Source organism: Scyliorhinus canicula, chromosome 6, assembly GCF_902713615.1.
Source record: "Scyliorhinus canicula chromosome 6, sScyCan1.1, whole genome shotgun sequence".
In the NCBI taxonomy this organism is placed as follows: Eukaryota; Metazoa; Chordata; class Chondrichthyes; order Carcharhiniformes; family Scyliorhinidae; genus Scyliorhinus; species Scyliorhinus canicula.
In genome coordinates, this window is record NC_052151.1 from 213,834,929 (window position 1) to 213,847,944 (window position 13,016).

Below are 13,016 nucleotides of genomic sequence, written 5' to 3' on the forward strand. Positions count from 1 at the left end.
CAAGAATGATGAAACCGTGCAGCAAACGCTCCCAACCATTGTGCATGTGCTGGCATTTCCATGGGAAAAATGCATTGCCTTCTGATAACTTTGTGGGAATATTTCTGTAGATAGCATGGAATGAAATTTTACACTCACTGCACGTGTATAAAAGAAAACCTAGCATACAGCAAAATAGGTACAGCTGACAATGAGTGACATTAAAAAGAGATTTGTTGTGGGATGACGCATTTCAATTAGGAACTGGAGGCATGCAGACAGTTTATCTGCAAGCTGATTACTAGCGACATTCTGAAATGACGACCAAAGTATGATTTGAAGATTTAGATATCGAAGTTTCTGTGTGCTTTTGCTTTTCTTTTTAAAATCCCTCCAGGGCCTCACTCTTCCAGTGTCTGCTATATAACCAGTCCTACAAGGCTACATAGAACCACATAATCGTCCAGGGCAGAAGGAGACAATTTCCCCCATCGAGTCTGCACGCACCCACTGAAAGAACACCCTGATCCCCCCCCCCCCCCCCCGCCATATTCCCGTAATCCCACCTAACCTCCACATCTTTGGACGCTAACGGTCAATTTCGCTTGACTAATCCACCTAGCATGCAGATCATTGAACTATGAGAGAAAATCGGAGGAAGCAGAGGAAACCCCGCAAGTACAGTGATAAAGTGAAAAACACAGTCACCCTGGGCCGCAATTGAACACGCGTCTCTGGCGCTGTGAGGCAGCAGTGTTAAACCTAGTGGCGGAGGGCAGTAATCTCCGGCAATTTTACGATTTTTATGCAGCCCCTATTTTTTCACCACATCACTATTGACTCTGCTGTCCACTGACTGAACACGTGCTTGTCTATACCGTTTAGGTGCCGATCATTTCAATCGCCTTTTTAATCAGCTCGTCTAATATGTCCTAAATGAAACATTGCCAAATCTTGTCTGAACAATACTCTGTGCAACTGCTTTGGACGGTTGGCTATCTTGGACTTCGACAAAATTGCAAGTTGTTCGTTTTGCCATCCGCCTTTGACCATTTTCATCTTCTCTGGATACCAGCTATGCCCATGTGCCTCGTCTCTCTCTCTCTGCAATGGAATCCGTTCTTCAGGCTGCCCGCCATGCTATAGGGTACGCTATCACTATTTTCCTGTACCACCAAGCTGCACTCTCATTCCCCATACCTCAGGAAATAAATCTATGCACTGTTGAAATATTATTGACCTCAAAGGTTCGTTCTGTTTCTCACTCCATAGATGCTACCGGCGTCGGCATCGTTACGGTTCCTACTTCCACACTTCACCAGATCGAAAACTAAGATATCCTGATTGAGTACATTGTGTGCTTCCGGGAATTGAGAGAGAATTTCACAGGGCTGCGACTTCAAAAGCAGCGACGTTATCCCATAACGACGTTATATAATTCATAGAATCCCTAAACTGCATTGACCATGCACCTACATACGAAGGAGCGCACCAGCAAGACCACTCACCTCTCCATCCTCTGGAAAGCAGTAATCACACCTAAACTGCCATCTTTGGCCCGTGGAAGGAAAGCGGAACACCGAAGGAATCCCTGGCAGATATGCAAAATTTGCAAATTCCACACAGTCGCCAAGGCAGAAATGTACCCGGATCTCTGGCACTAATAAGAAGCAGTGCTAACCTTGTTGCGACCCTGCCGCGTGGCGCGTGTGCTTTGGTTTAGATCTGCTGCTGTTAACCTTGATGACTATAAAGGACCCGAGGGAATAAAAAGATGAAGGTATGTCACTCTATTGGCAGAATCACCAAGTATTTCTGACGTTTACATTGATGGATCATTTTAAGCAATGCTTTCCCGCTCTATATCTTTGCGGGCTGACTGTGTTAAATTTATGTTTTTACTGATAGGAAGCTCATTTCCCCGTTGGGATTGTCAGATAAAACTTTTACGGCTCAGAAGCAATTAATATCGGTTTTTCTGGGGCAATGTGATTAAATGTGGTTGTTATGTACGTGTCAGTGAATCCAGCGCCGGAAAGGAACAATTTCAACGGATATGCGTTGGCTGTTGAGAATTTTGCAAGAATTCAGTGTTTTCTAAAATACATAACGTTAATGAAAAATATTTATTTAAGATGAATTGCATATCACGGGGATATTAAAGTGCTTTTCAGGAGAGCGTGGTGGGAGAGGTGTTCAGCTTGAATTTTTTCGTGGTGCTGTTCATGCGTTACCTCGTTTACTCGAACTTTGAGATTCTGTTTTGGGCCTGTTAATAAATTCAGGGCAAATGAGGTTATGGGGACTTCACTTATATGTCTGTAATGCTGTTTGATTGCCCGCAGCTGTGCGCTCTACATCACGAACGGTCTTTGGCCACAATAGGAAATACAACCTGACATTTGCAGCTAAAGACGTACGTTGGAAATGTGGCCGTTGTTGTAAGGAAGACACATATTGTTACAACTTCGAAGAACCATAAATTACCATAAGAACGAGGGCTGCATGAAATTCATTTGGTGACATCCATGGGTAGGGACAGGATAAAAGCATGGATTCGCGTGGGATTCTTCCACGTTTGAATCACCATGGATGACCAGAATCCTGAATTTCTGGACGGCAATCTGACTAGTATCGTGGGTTTCCTCCGGGTGCTCCAGTTTCCTCCCACAGACCATAGGTGTGCAGGTTAGGGGAATGGCCATGATAAATTGCACTCAGTGTCCAAAATTACCCTCAGTGTGGGTGGGTTTACTGGGTATGGGGATAGAGTGCAGGTGTTGACCTGGGCAGTGTGCTCTTTCCAAGAGCCCGTGCACACTCGATGGGCCCAGTGGCCTCCTTCTGCACTGTAAATTCTATGATAATTAAACTGTCCGATCCTTCTCCCGAACGTCTGCCCTCACCCCGCGGAATCATAACAGGGTCGCTCTTGTCTGCATATTCCACCACATTGGCCGCTGTATTCAAAGGACCATTCTCCATCATGCACACCAAATCCATCATGATGCCAACATGAAACACCTCGCCACCTCAACCCACTGTCAGCGTTATGCAGGGGAGCACTGCCTACACGCCAGTCTGGTCCAATTCTCCATCGTTCCAACCCTTAATCCGCATCCCATGGCATTTTGATTTGCAATCGCAGAATGTGCAACGCCTGATCATTTACGTTCTCCCCCCTCATTGGTAAAGGGCTCTTTAAAGCAGCATATTCCTTGCATCATCAGCGCCGGCTACTGAAGTCGCCGTTTCTTGTGCTTGGCGAGACCAGACGTAGAGTGGTGGAAAATGTTCTGGAATGCACTTGCTCCGTTGCACCACATGACAACAAATTTGTGGTCACTTACCATTATAACACAACCTCTTTTCCTCATGACATGTCCACCTTTGGACGGCTGAAATGCTTAATTGATTCCTCAGGCAAACCGAAAATGACAACAGCTCATATTAAGGGAAAACGATTGTGAATACAAAGTAGGTCATTACAGGCAGAAACAGCGGATTGAATAATTGGGGTGAAAAAAATGGCTGAGCAACCAAACACATACTTTGTTGTGGATTCACAAATGTGGACACAATCAGATACCAGATATGTTGGTGAATGCAGAGTTGTGTGAGGTAGAGGAACTGCAGATCAATATAGTAGAGAAATTACTTTGGTGGAAATTGATAAGATTGAATGCTGATTAATACCCAGGTTCTGGTAATCTCCATCCGGGAGTACCTCAGGAAGTGGCTCCAGAAATATTGAATGCGTTGCTGGTCATTTTCCAGGATTCTATAGACTCTGGAACAGTTCCTGCATACTGAAGGGTCACTAATGTAACTCCACTATTTAAAAATGGAGGTAGAGAGGAAACCGGGACCAAAAGATCATGAGGCGTGACGTCAGTAGTGGGAAAAAAATCTGAAAGGCGAGTTGTATTCCGAGTTGTTTTGTGTTTTTCGATTGACATTCCCATCCTTCCCCACTGGATGTCTGACCGGAAGCAGTCTCGGCAGCCTTGGGAGAAAGATGGAGAGATTCAAAGATTATTATTTTTTTTTTATAAATTTATATTACCCAATTATTTTTTCCAATTAAGGGGCAATTTAGCGTGGCCAATCCACCTACTCTGCACATTTTTGGGTTGTGGGGGCGAAACCCACGCAGACACGGGGAGAATGTGCAAACTCCACACGGACCCCAGAGCCGGGATCGAACCTGGGACCTCAGCGCCGTGAGGCGGTTGTGCTAACCACTAGGCCACCGTGCTGCCCTGAGAGGTTCAAAGATAAAATAAAACTATTAAAAGAGTAACGAAATACCGAGGAGGACCTTTGGAAACTATTGGGAAAAGGTAATGAGGAAAGGCAGAACTTTTTTATATCAGCGAATTGGTTTTCGTTAATTGCCTTATGTCTTTTCATTGCTTTAATTTATAGTACCAATTCATTTTTTTCCAACTAAGGGGCAAGGTCACGTGGCCAACCCACCTATTCTGCACATCTGTTGGGGAGTGTTTTAAAATAATATGGCAGGGGGATGAATGAAGCAATTGAGGAGGTTAGTGGACAGTAAGGAGGTGGTAACTAAAGCCAGTAACGAACTAGATCAGAGGCCTAGAAGTCAGCGTGGAAGAAAAGGTAGGGAGGAGATGATGAATGCAAAGGGACTGGTGGTCTGAGGTGCATTTGTTTTCATGCAAGAAGTGTAGTAGGTAAGGCAGATGAAACTTAGGGCTTTGGATTAGTACCTGGTAGTATGATGTTATTGCTATACTGAGACGGGTTGAGGGAAGGGCATGTTTGGCAACTAAATATCCCACGATATCGATGCTTCAGGCGGGATAGATATGGAGGTAAAAGGGGTGGAGGAGTTGCATTACTGGTCAGAGACGATATCACAGCAGTGTTGAAGGAGGGCACTGTGGAGACCTCGAGTAGTGAGGCAATATGTGCAGAGATCAGACATAGGAAGGGTGCAGTAACAATATCAGGGCTGTACTACAGCCCTCTCAACAGCGAGCGTGAGATGGAGGTACAAATGGGTAAACTGATTATGGAAAGCTGTAGGAGAAACAGGGTGGTGGTGATAGGAGATATTAATTTTCCCAACATTGACTGGGATACATTTCATGTCAGAGGTATAGATGGACCAGAATTTGTAAGGAACATCCAGGAGCGCTTTTCAGAGCAGTATGTAAATAGTCGAACTCGGGAAGGGGCCATACTGAAACTAGTGTTTGGGAATAAGCCCGGCCAGGCAGTTGAAGTTTCAGTTCTGGATTACTTGGGAATTGTGATCACAATTCCGTAAGTTTGATACTCATGGACAAAGGCGAGAGTGGTCCTAAAGGAAGATTGCTAAATTGGGGGAAGGCCAACTATACCAAAATTCGGCAGGAGCTGTGGAATGTGGATTGGGAGTAGCTGTTTGAAAGTCAATCCACATTTGATATTTGGAAGGCTTTTAAAAGGCGGTTCATTAGAGTGCAGAACAGACATGTCCCTGTGAAAATAAGGGATATAAATTGCAAGATTAGGGAACCCATGGATGGCAGGTGAAATTGTGAGACTAGCTAAGAGGAAAAGTAAGCATACATAAGGTCTAGGCGACTGAAGACAGACGAAGCTTTCGAAGAATATCGGGAATGTAGGACCAATCAGAAACGAGGAATCAAGAGGGCTAAAAGGGGTCATGAAATATCTTTAGCAGACAGGATTAAGGAAAATCCCAAAGCCTTTTATTCATATATGAGGAGCAAGAGAGTAACTAGAGAAAGGGTTGGCCCACTTGAGTCAGAGAAATGGGTGAGATTCTTAACGAGTACTTTGCATCGGTATTCACGAGAGGACACAACGGATGTTGAGGTTAGGAATATATGTTTGATTACTCTAGGTCAAGTCGGCATAAGGAGGGCGTATGTGTTGGCTATTCTAAAAGGCATTAAGGAGGACACGTCCCCAGGTCCGGATGGGATCTATCCGAGGTTACTGAGGGAAGTGAGAGAGGAAATAGCTGGGGTCTTAACAGATATCTTTGCAGCATCCCTGAACACGGGTGTGGTGCCGGAGGACTGGAGAATTGCTAATGTTGTCCCCTTGGTTAAGAAGGGTAGCAGGGGTAATTATAGACCAATGAGCCTGACGTAACTGGTAGGGAAGCAGCTGGAGTCGATACTGAGGAATACTGAGAGATAGGATCTGTTACAATTTGGCAGGAATTTGGCTTATCAGTGATAGGCAACATGGTTTTGTGCAGGGAAGGTCGTGCCTTACCAACTTAATAGAATTCTTTGAGGAAGTGACAAAGCTGATTGATGAGGGAAGGGCTGTAGATGTCATGTACATGGACTTCAGTAAGGCATTTGATAAGGTTCCCCATGGTAGGCTGATGGGGAAAGTGAAGAATCATGGGGTCCAGGGTGTACTAGCTAGATGGATAAAGAACTGGCTGGGCAACAGGAGACAGAGAGTAGTAGTGGAAGGGAGTTTCTCAAAATAGAGGACTGTGACCAGTGGTGTTCCACAGGGATCCGTGCTGGGGCCACTGTTGTTTGTGATATGCATAAATGATCTGGAGGAAGGTATAGCTGGTCTGATTAGCAAGTTTTCAGATCACACTAAGATTGGTGGAGTAGCAGATAGTGAAGGGGACTGTCAGACAATACAGCAGAATATAGATAGATTGGAGAGTTGGGTGGAGAAATGACAGATGGAGTTCAATCCGGGAAAATGCGAGGTGATGCATTTTGGAAGATCCAATTCAAGAGCGAACTATACGGGAAATGAAGAAGCCCTGGGAAAAATTGATGTACAAAGAGATCTGGGTGTACAGGTCCATTGTACCTGAAGGTGGCTGCGCAGGTCGGTAGATTGGTCAATAAGGCATACGGCATGCTTTGCTTCATCGGAAGGGGTATTGAGTACCAGAGTTGCCAGGTCCTGTTACAGTTGTTTAACCATGATGTGGAGATGCCGGCGTTGGACTGGGGGTGAGCACAGTAAGAAGTCTTACAACACCAGGTTAAAGTCCAACAGGTTTGTTTCAAACACGAGCTTTCGGAGCACGGCTTCTTCTTCACCTGAAGAAGGAGCCGTGCTCCGAAAGCTCGTGTTTGAAACAAACCTGTTGGACTTTAACCTGGTGTTGTAAGACTTCTACAGTTGTTTAAGACATTGGTTCGGCAACATTTGGAATACTGCATACAGTTCTGGTCGCCACATTACCATAAAGGATGTGGATGCTTTGGAGAAAATGCAGAGGAGGTTCACCAGGATGTTGCCTGGTATGGAGGGCGCTAGCTATGAAGTGATGTGAGTAGATTAGGATTATTTTTATTAGTAAGACGGAGGTTGAGGGGGGGACCACGTTGAGGTCTATAAATCATGAGAGGGTCACGACAGGGTGGATAGCAAGAAGCTTTTTTCCAGAGTGGGGGGCTCAATTACTAGGGGTCACGAGTTCAAGGTGAGAAATGAAAAGTTTAAGGGAGAAATGCGTGGAAAGTTCTTTATGCAGAGGGTTGCGGGTGCCTGAACACATTGCTGGTGGAGGTGTTAGAGGTGGGCACGATAGCGTCATTTAAGATGTATCTAGACAGATACATGTATGGGCTGGGAGCAGAGGGATACAGAGCCTTAGAAAATAGGCGACAGTTTTAGATAGAGGACCTGGATAGTCGCATGCCTGGAGGGCCGAAGATCCTGTTCCTGTGCTGTAATTTTGTTTGTTCTTTGTTATCTTTGGGCTGTTGGGCGAAATTCATGTGGAATGTGTAAACTCCACACGGACCATGACCCACTGCCGCGATCGAACCTGGGACCTCGGCGCCGTGAGGCAGCTGTGCTAACCACTGTGCCACCATGGTGCCCTTACTGCCTCATGTCGGAGTTCGAGTTAGCTCCCGTTCATTTTTTAAAGAGGCATCAAAACGTATCACACAGCTGGAAACTATTGATATGGTTTCGAGGTTTATTCGATTTGCTACTATTTATTGAGGTTGATATATCGAGAAATTTCCTGGAGGTTGTCTAAATTTATTTGAAAGTGTCCATGTATCTCACCTTGATGAAATTCGTATGTAATGATTGTTTCAGGTAGTTCCATTACCGATTCTACAGGGACCTCCTCATTATACTTCTGAAATACAAGCAGGATGGTCAGGTCAGATCCTGAATGGAGTGACGAATTCCACGATCTTCCAATTTATTGATTGAAAATGGTGTCAATCATTCAAGAAGTTATATCTCGTGCGCTCGCAAGCAATGTGTAGTAAGTTGATTTTTGCTTGTTTGTTACAATAAAAGTCGAAAAACGCGCGAAATCTTGTAATGCGATTCTTTCTCTTGCTTACTGTCAAATGACTGCTCATTTGCAAACTTCATTCGTCTCTTTGTAGATTGTAACACTTTCAACCGACATAGTGGCACATGCACAAATATATTAAATTCTGTACGATCCTCTTCGTTAAAGGAGATCCTATGTTGATCGTGCTGAAATGTCATGCTGAACTTTAATAATCTTACAGAGTAAAGGGGCGAGGTTAACAATGTGACTGAAATGCAGAGAACAGTCGAGATAAAGAGTAACAGGGCGAAAGAAAGAAAGAGACAGAGATAAAAACAGAGAGAAAAGGAACTGGTAGCCAGAAGCTGATGCAATGAACGGGAGTATGAGTGAAAGAGTATCACATAGAGCAGGACAGAACAAATGACAGACGGAAACGCCGATGGTGCCAGAGAGCTAACATGACGAACAGAGAGAGTGGCATGAAAAGAGAATCGTGGGATAAGGAAGAGCAAGAAGGGGAAAGAGGTGCACGGAATATGAAACCAAAAAATATCGATAGAACAATCACCGCTCAGAAAGTGAGAGATGGAGAGACATAAAGCAAAATACAGAAATGGAGGGAAACGTACAGAATGCGAGACCGTCAGACAACGTATTGCTTGTTTATAAAATTATTCGGGGTACAGCCAGGGTTAACAGGTACCCCAGGGAGGAATTGAAAATTACAAGGGGGCACAAGTTCACGGAGAGGGGGGTTATGTTCAGTGTAGATGTGTGGGAGAGGTTTTTTTATACAGAGGGCGCTGGTGTCCTGGAATACACAACCACGTGACGTGGTTGAGGCAGATAAGTTAGCGACCTTTAAGACTTATCAGGATATGCACATGAACGGATGGGTATAGAAGGATACAGGCGGTTGGTCCAGGTAGGGCACTGATGGGCGCGGGTTTGGAGGTTCCTGTGCTGTATTGTTCTTTTTTGGACACAAATTATGTGACATTTAGCTTTCTTTCATACTGCAGCACCCTTCCAGTAAATTTATAAATACAATAAGGCGAAATACGAGCAGGAGGCGAGCACTCGCTTTCCCCCCTGATTCTACCGTTCACTATTGTAATGGCCTATCTCAGACTTAAACATCGCGTTCCCACTGGTTCCATATTCCCCGTAAAACCATAAATCTGCCTATCTCAGTCTTGAGCATATTCTACGATGCTGCATCCCTCTGGTATATGGTATTTCACAAAGATGCAGCCCTTTTGGCGAAGGCATTACACCTAATCTTTGTCTTCAATTATTGGTCCATGAATCCTGCAACGCTGCCTTCATTTCAGTCAGAGCAATCTTCAACATTCTCCACCATCCGAGAGACACTCACTTCACTTCGTGCAGTCCAAGGCGGAGATGGTGCACTCCCGGTGCTCCATGGTCGCCAGTATGCAGATTGTTTTCGAGACCAGAGTGGGCCTCCAGAACTGGCCGTACCAGTTGTCCGGGGAGCCTCAGGGGGTATCTCCCTTCGAACTACCGTCCATGAAGTAGCGCTTTGCCATTGTGCATTACGAGTGGGGAGGAGCTGATGGGGCCCATACTCGGTGCTCTTTCAGATGCGTGTGAGGGGCGGTCTAGTCTGGGCTGACCCGGGTGGGATAGGCGGACGTTAGTGAGGGGGGGGACCCGTGCTCAGCAGCCTCCACCCCCCCCCACCCCCCTCTGACCATACCCACCACAACCCAGGGATTCAATGGGACCGTGTGATGGAATGTCCAGCTCGCATGCAGTTAATCACCCAGGTAGATGGTGGACCTTGCTACCACGGGCAGGTGTCAGACGTCATGAAACGATGTAGAGCAGCAGAGCACGTTGAAGGGTCAGTTGCCATCATCCTCCATCCCATTGGCCAGACCCATTATTACCACTGTTTGTCAGTTTAAAACTCTCTACTGATAACTTAAAAAATGGTTATTAAATGCTATGGCAGGGATGCTGACGCAGAGGTAGCCCTAATGTTGCTGGTGCTACATGGATCCCATTGACCGTCAAGGTCACAGCTGCGCTGAACCTTTATGCCAGAGGATAACGCCACAGCTTGAATTATGGACATGTGTGGAATCTCACAGCCAACAGTCACATGTTAATTCAACAGGTCACGAATGCCCTGTATTCCCGGGCAGAAGACTACATCGTCTTTGACACGGACAAAGCCCCGCCAATCCCCCAGGCTGCAGGTTTTTGCCGCCAGGAAAGGTAATGCCCAGTTCCAGGGGTTAGATGCCATGCATATCACCCTGCCCTCGGAGGGCCATCTGGAGATGCCCCGTGTTAACAGAAAGGGTTCTATTCCCTCAACAAACAGCTCGCGTGCGCCCACCAGCTGAACATCATTTCCCTGGACGGACAGTTCCCGGGGACCGGGGACTTCAGCAACATGGAGTGGTCGATCACCCTTACTCTCTTCGAGCACCATTAGGATGGACTGCTGTCTCTTGGTTGATAAGAGGTATCCGCTGAGGACCTGGCTAAATAATGCTGGTGAGGCGGCTGGAGACTGAAGGGAAGACCCGGTAGAGCTTGCCCATGTCGCTATCAGACCTGTAATCACGACGGGTAAGGCCAGACGTGTCCCACGCCGTTGGGGCTCGGTAGGTCGGCGACGGAGCATCGCGGGCGGGCCTCAGGCAATGGCCTGTGGCCGTGGATAAGATATGCTGCGTACTCCTAGAGTACGCTGGTTTTCATGGGGTGGAGCAAGTGGCGCCGCCCCTGATTTGGGAGTCATCGGAGATTCTCGCATCCGCCGTTGAACGCGTTTTCGGGGTGGAGAATCGGAGAATTCAGCTCCAAACGTCTGCCTTTCCATGCTTACATGTCTTGAACATCCGCACCATCCTGGGTAGTGAAATAAGTAAGTTATAAACTAATAAAGGAAGATATATCTCTTCACCCCAGTCATTCTATGTTTTCCCCTTATACTAATGTATACCACAGTGAATTGGATAGGGGCCGCCTTTTCAAATTGACTTTTTAACTTCTCAGTGAGGTTCCTTTATTATTTATTATGTATTAAATATTTCAATGGCATCACGCTGATATCTGGGCAGCAGAGAATGCAGAAGTAATTAATTCAACTCTTCATCGTAGTAAAACCCTCTCACCCCAAGCTACGGATTATTACTTGCACTCAATCTATTGCGAGTGTCAACATGGACAACACCAATTGCGGATGCAGCAAATGTTTGTACAATTTTTGCAGACGTCCTTGTTTCTCCACTTCAATCTGCTTCCAATAATGTCTGACACCATTTGCATTCCTGATTATGTGATAACTGTGTGTGTTCCTGGTAGAATAACACCTAACCGCTGGCGAAAGAAGCAAAATAAATAAAGCAGAAGTACCCGGTGCGGACCATTCCTTAGAATTACTTCACGACCAATTGTTGTGTTAGTTCCGGTTAACAGTGGTCAATACTGAAATCACGAAACAACCTTCTGCCATTATTCAAAGGTGGAGTTTCGCATTTTATTTCAAATATAACATTTGATGAAAGAATATCGCTGTTTTACCCGGATATCTAACATAGCTCAGTTGAATGTAACGTCGTTTTCCTAACATATTATCTTTGCTGTGCAGCTTATTATTATGCGCCCTCAGTAGAATCCTGCAATATCAAGTAGAATGTCAGTTCATTATCTTCAAATGATTGATCAGGTCCCCTATCTACCTACTTAACTTGATAAATATGACTGATCAATCTCGGATTCAGGATCTCATCCAGTTGACAAGTAAAATGGAAAATCTGACATTTCAGTGAGTGTCGATGTCGAGAAGAGTCTATAATATTCATAACTTTCCACTAAAGTCCAGCACCGGAGATCTGGAGTAGCGTTCATAGATGCTTGATTTTTGCAATACCCTTGGCGACGCTCATAAACCGAGAGGTACATGGTGTGTATTACTGGACATTTTGTTTATAATGTGAGAAGTTATAAATAAGTTATGTTTGTTGCTCTATATTTTAGATTATATAAAATAGAATGTCATGGCATGGAGAATTGAGAAAATAAAATAAAATCTGCAATGGGACGCAGACCCATTTGATTTGGTTAAAACCCAGAAACATGTCAAAGACCGAATTAAGAGAAAACGCTATTCCAATTGTTAAGACACTGGTGCATTAAAGTACGTCAGCCTGATATCACACACTGTAGATTAATAGACTATTTTCTGTTGAGATGTTTAGCTGATTGCGAAGTGCCTTTTCCTGTATTTTAATGCATTGTTTCCTATTAAGTTATGTTCATTTAATGTTTGGCAGCAACTCTTTCTGGATGCAGAATTTCAGTCTCGGAGAGAGGATGGTATGCTGATCGGTGACGAAGCAGAGAAACAGCTGCTGTGGCATCCGGAGTTCTGTAAATATCAGATTTCTGTTTCAAAATGAGAAGGCTGAAGAGATGGGAATTGTGGATATTACAGTCACCAGCTGCGACTTGCATCTTGAGTTCAGTTCACGGCAACAAATAATATTCAAACAAAAAATTAAATTCAAGATCACCGAATGCTGACGGTAAGGCTGGTAAAAGAGATCCGTCTGCAGAGCACGGGGACGTCGAGAGAGAGAGTGAAGGTGAAAGGGAGAGAGCGAAGGAGGAGAGGAAAGGCACAAAGTAAAGCTATAGACGTCAAATGAAAGAGGGAAATCCTATGGTTGAAGGAGGGTGAAGTCGTAGAGAGAAATGAGGGGAGAGACGAAGAAAA

The 13,016-nt window shown here is 45.1% G+C and overlaps 1 long non-coding RNA gene across 1 annotated transcript; it reads left to right on the forward strand.

The window, feature by feature from the left end:
- Positions 1-1,494: 1,494 nt before the first annotated feature.
- Positions 1,495-8,291, forward strand: LOC119966867. The gene is made up of 2 exons (XR_005460867.1): positions 1,495-1,759; positions 8,065-8,291. It is a non-coding gene; the product is annotated as an uncharacterized LOC119966867 (long non-coding RNA).
- Positions 8,292-13,016: the final 4,725 nt, after the last annotated feature.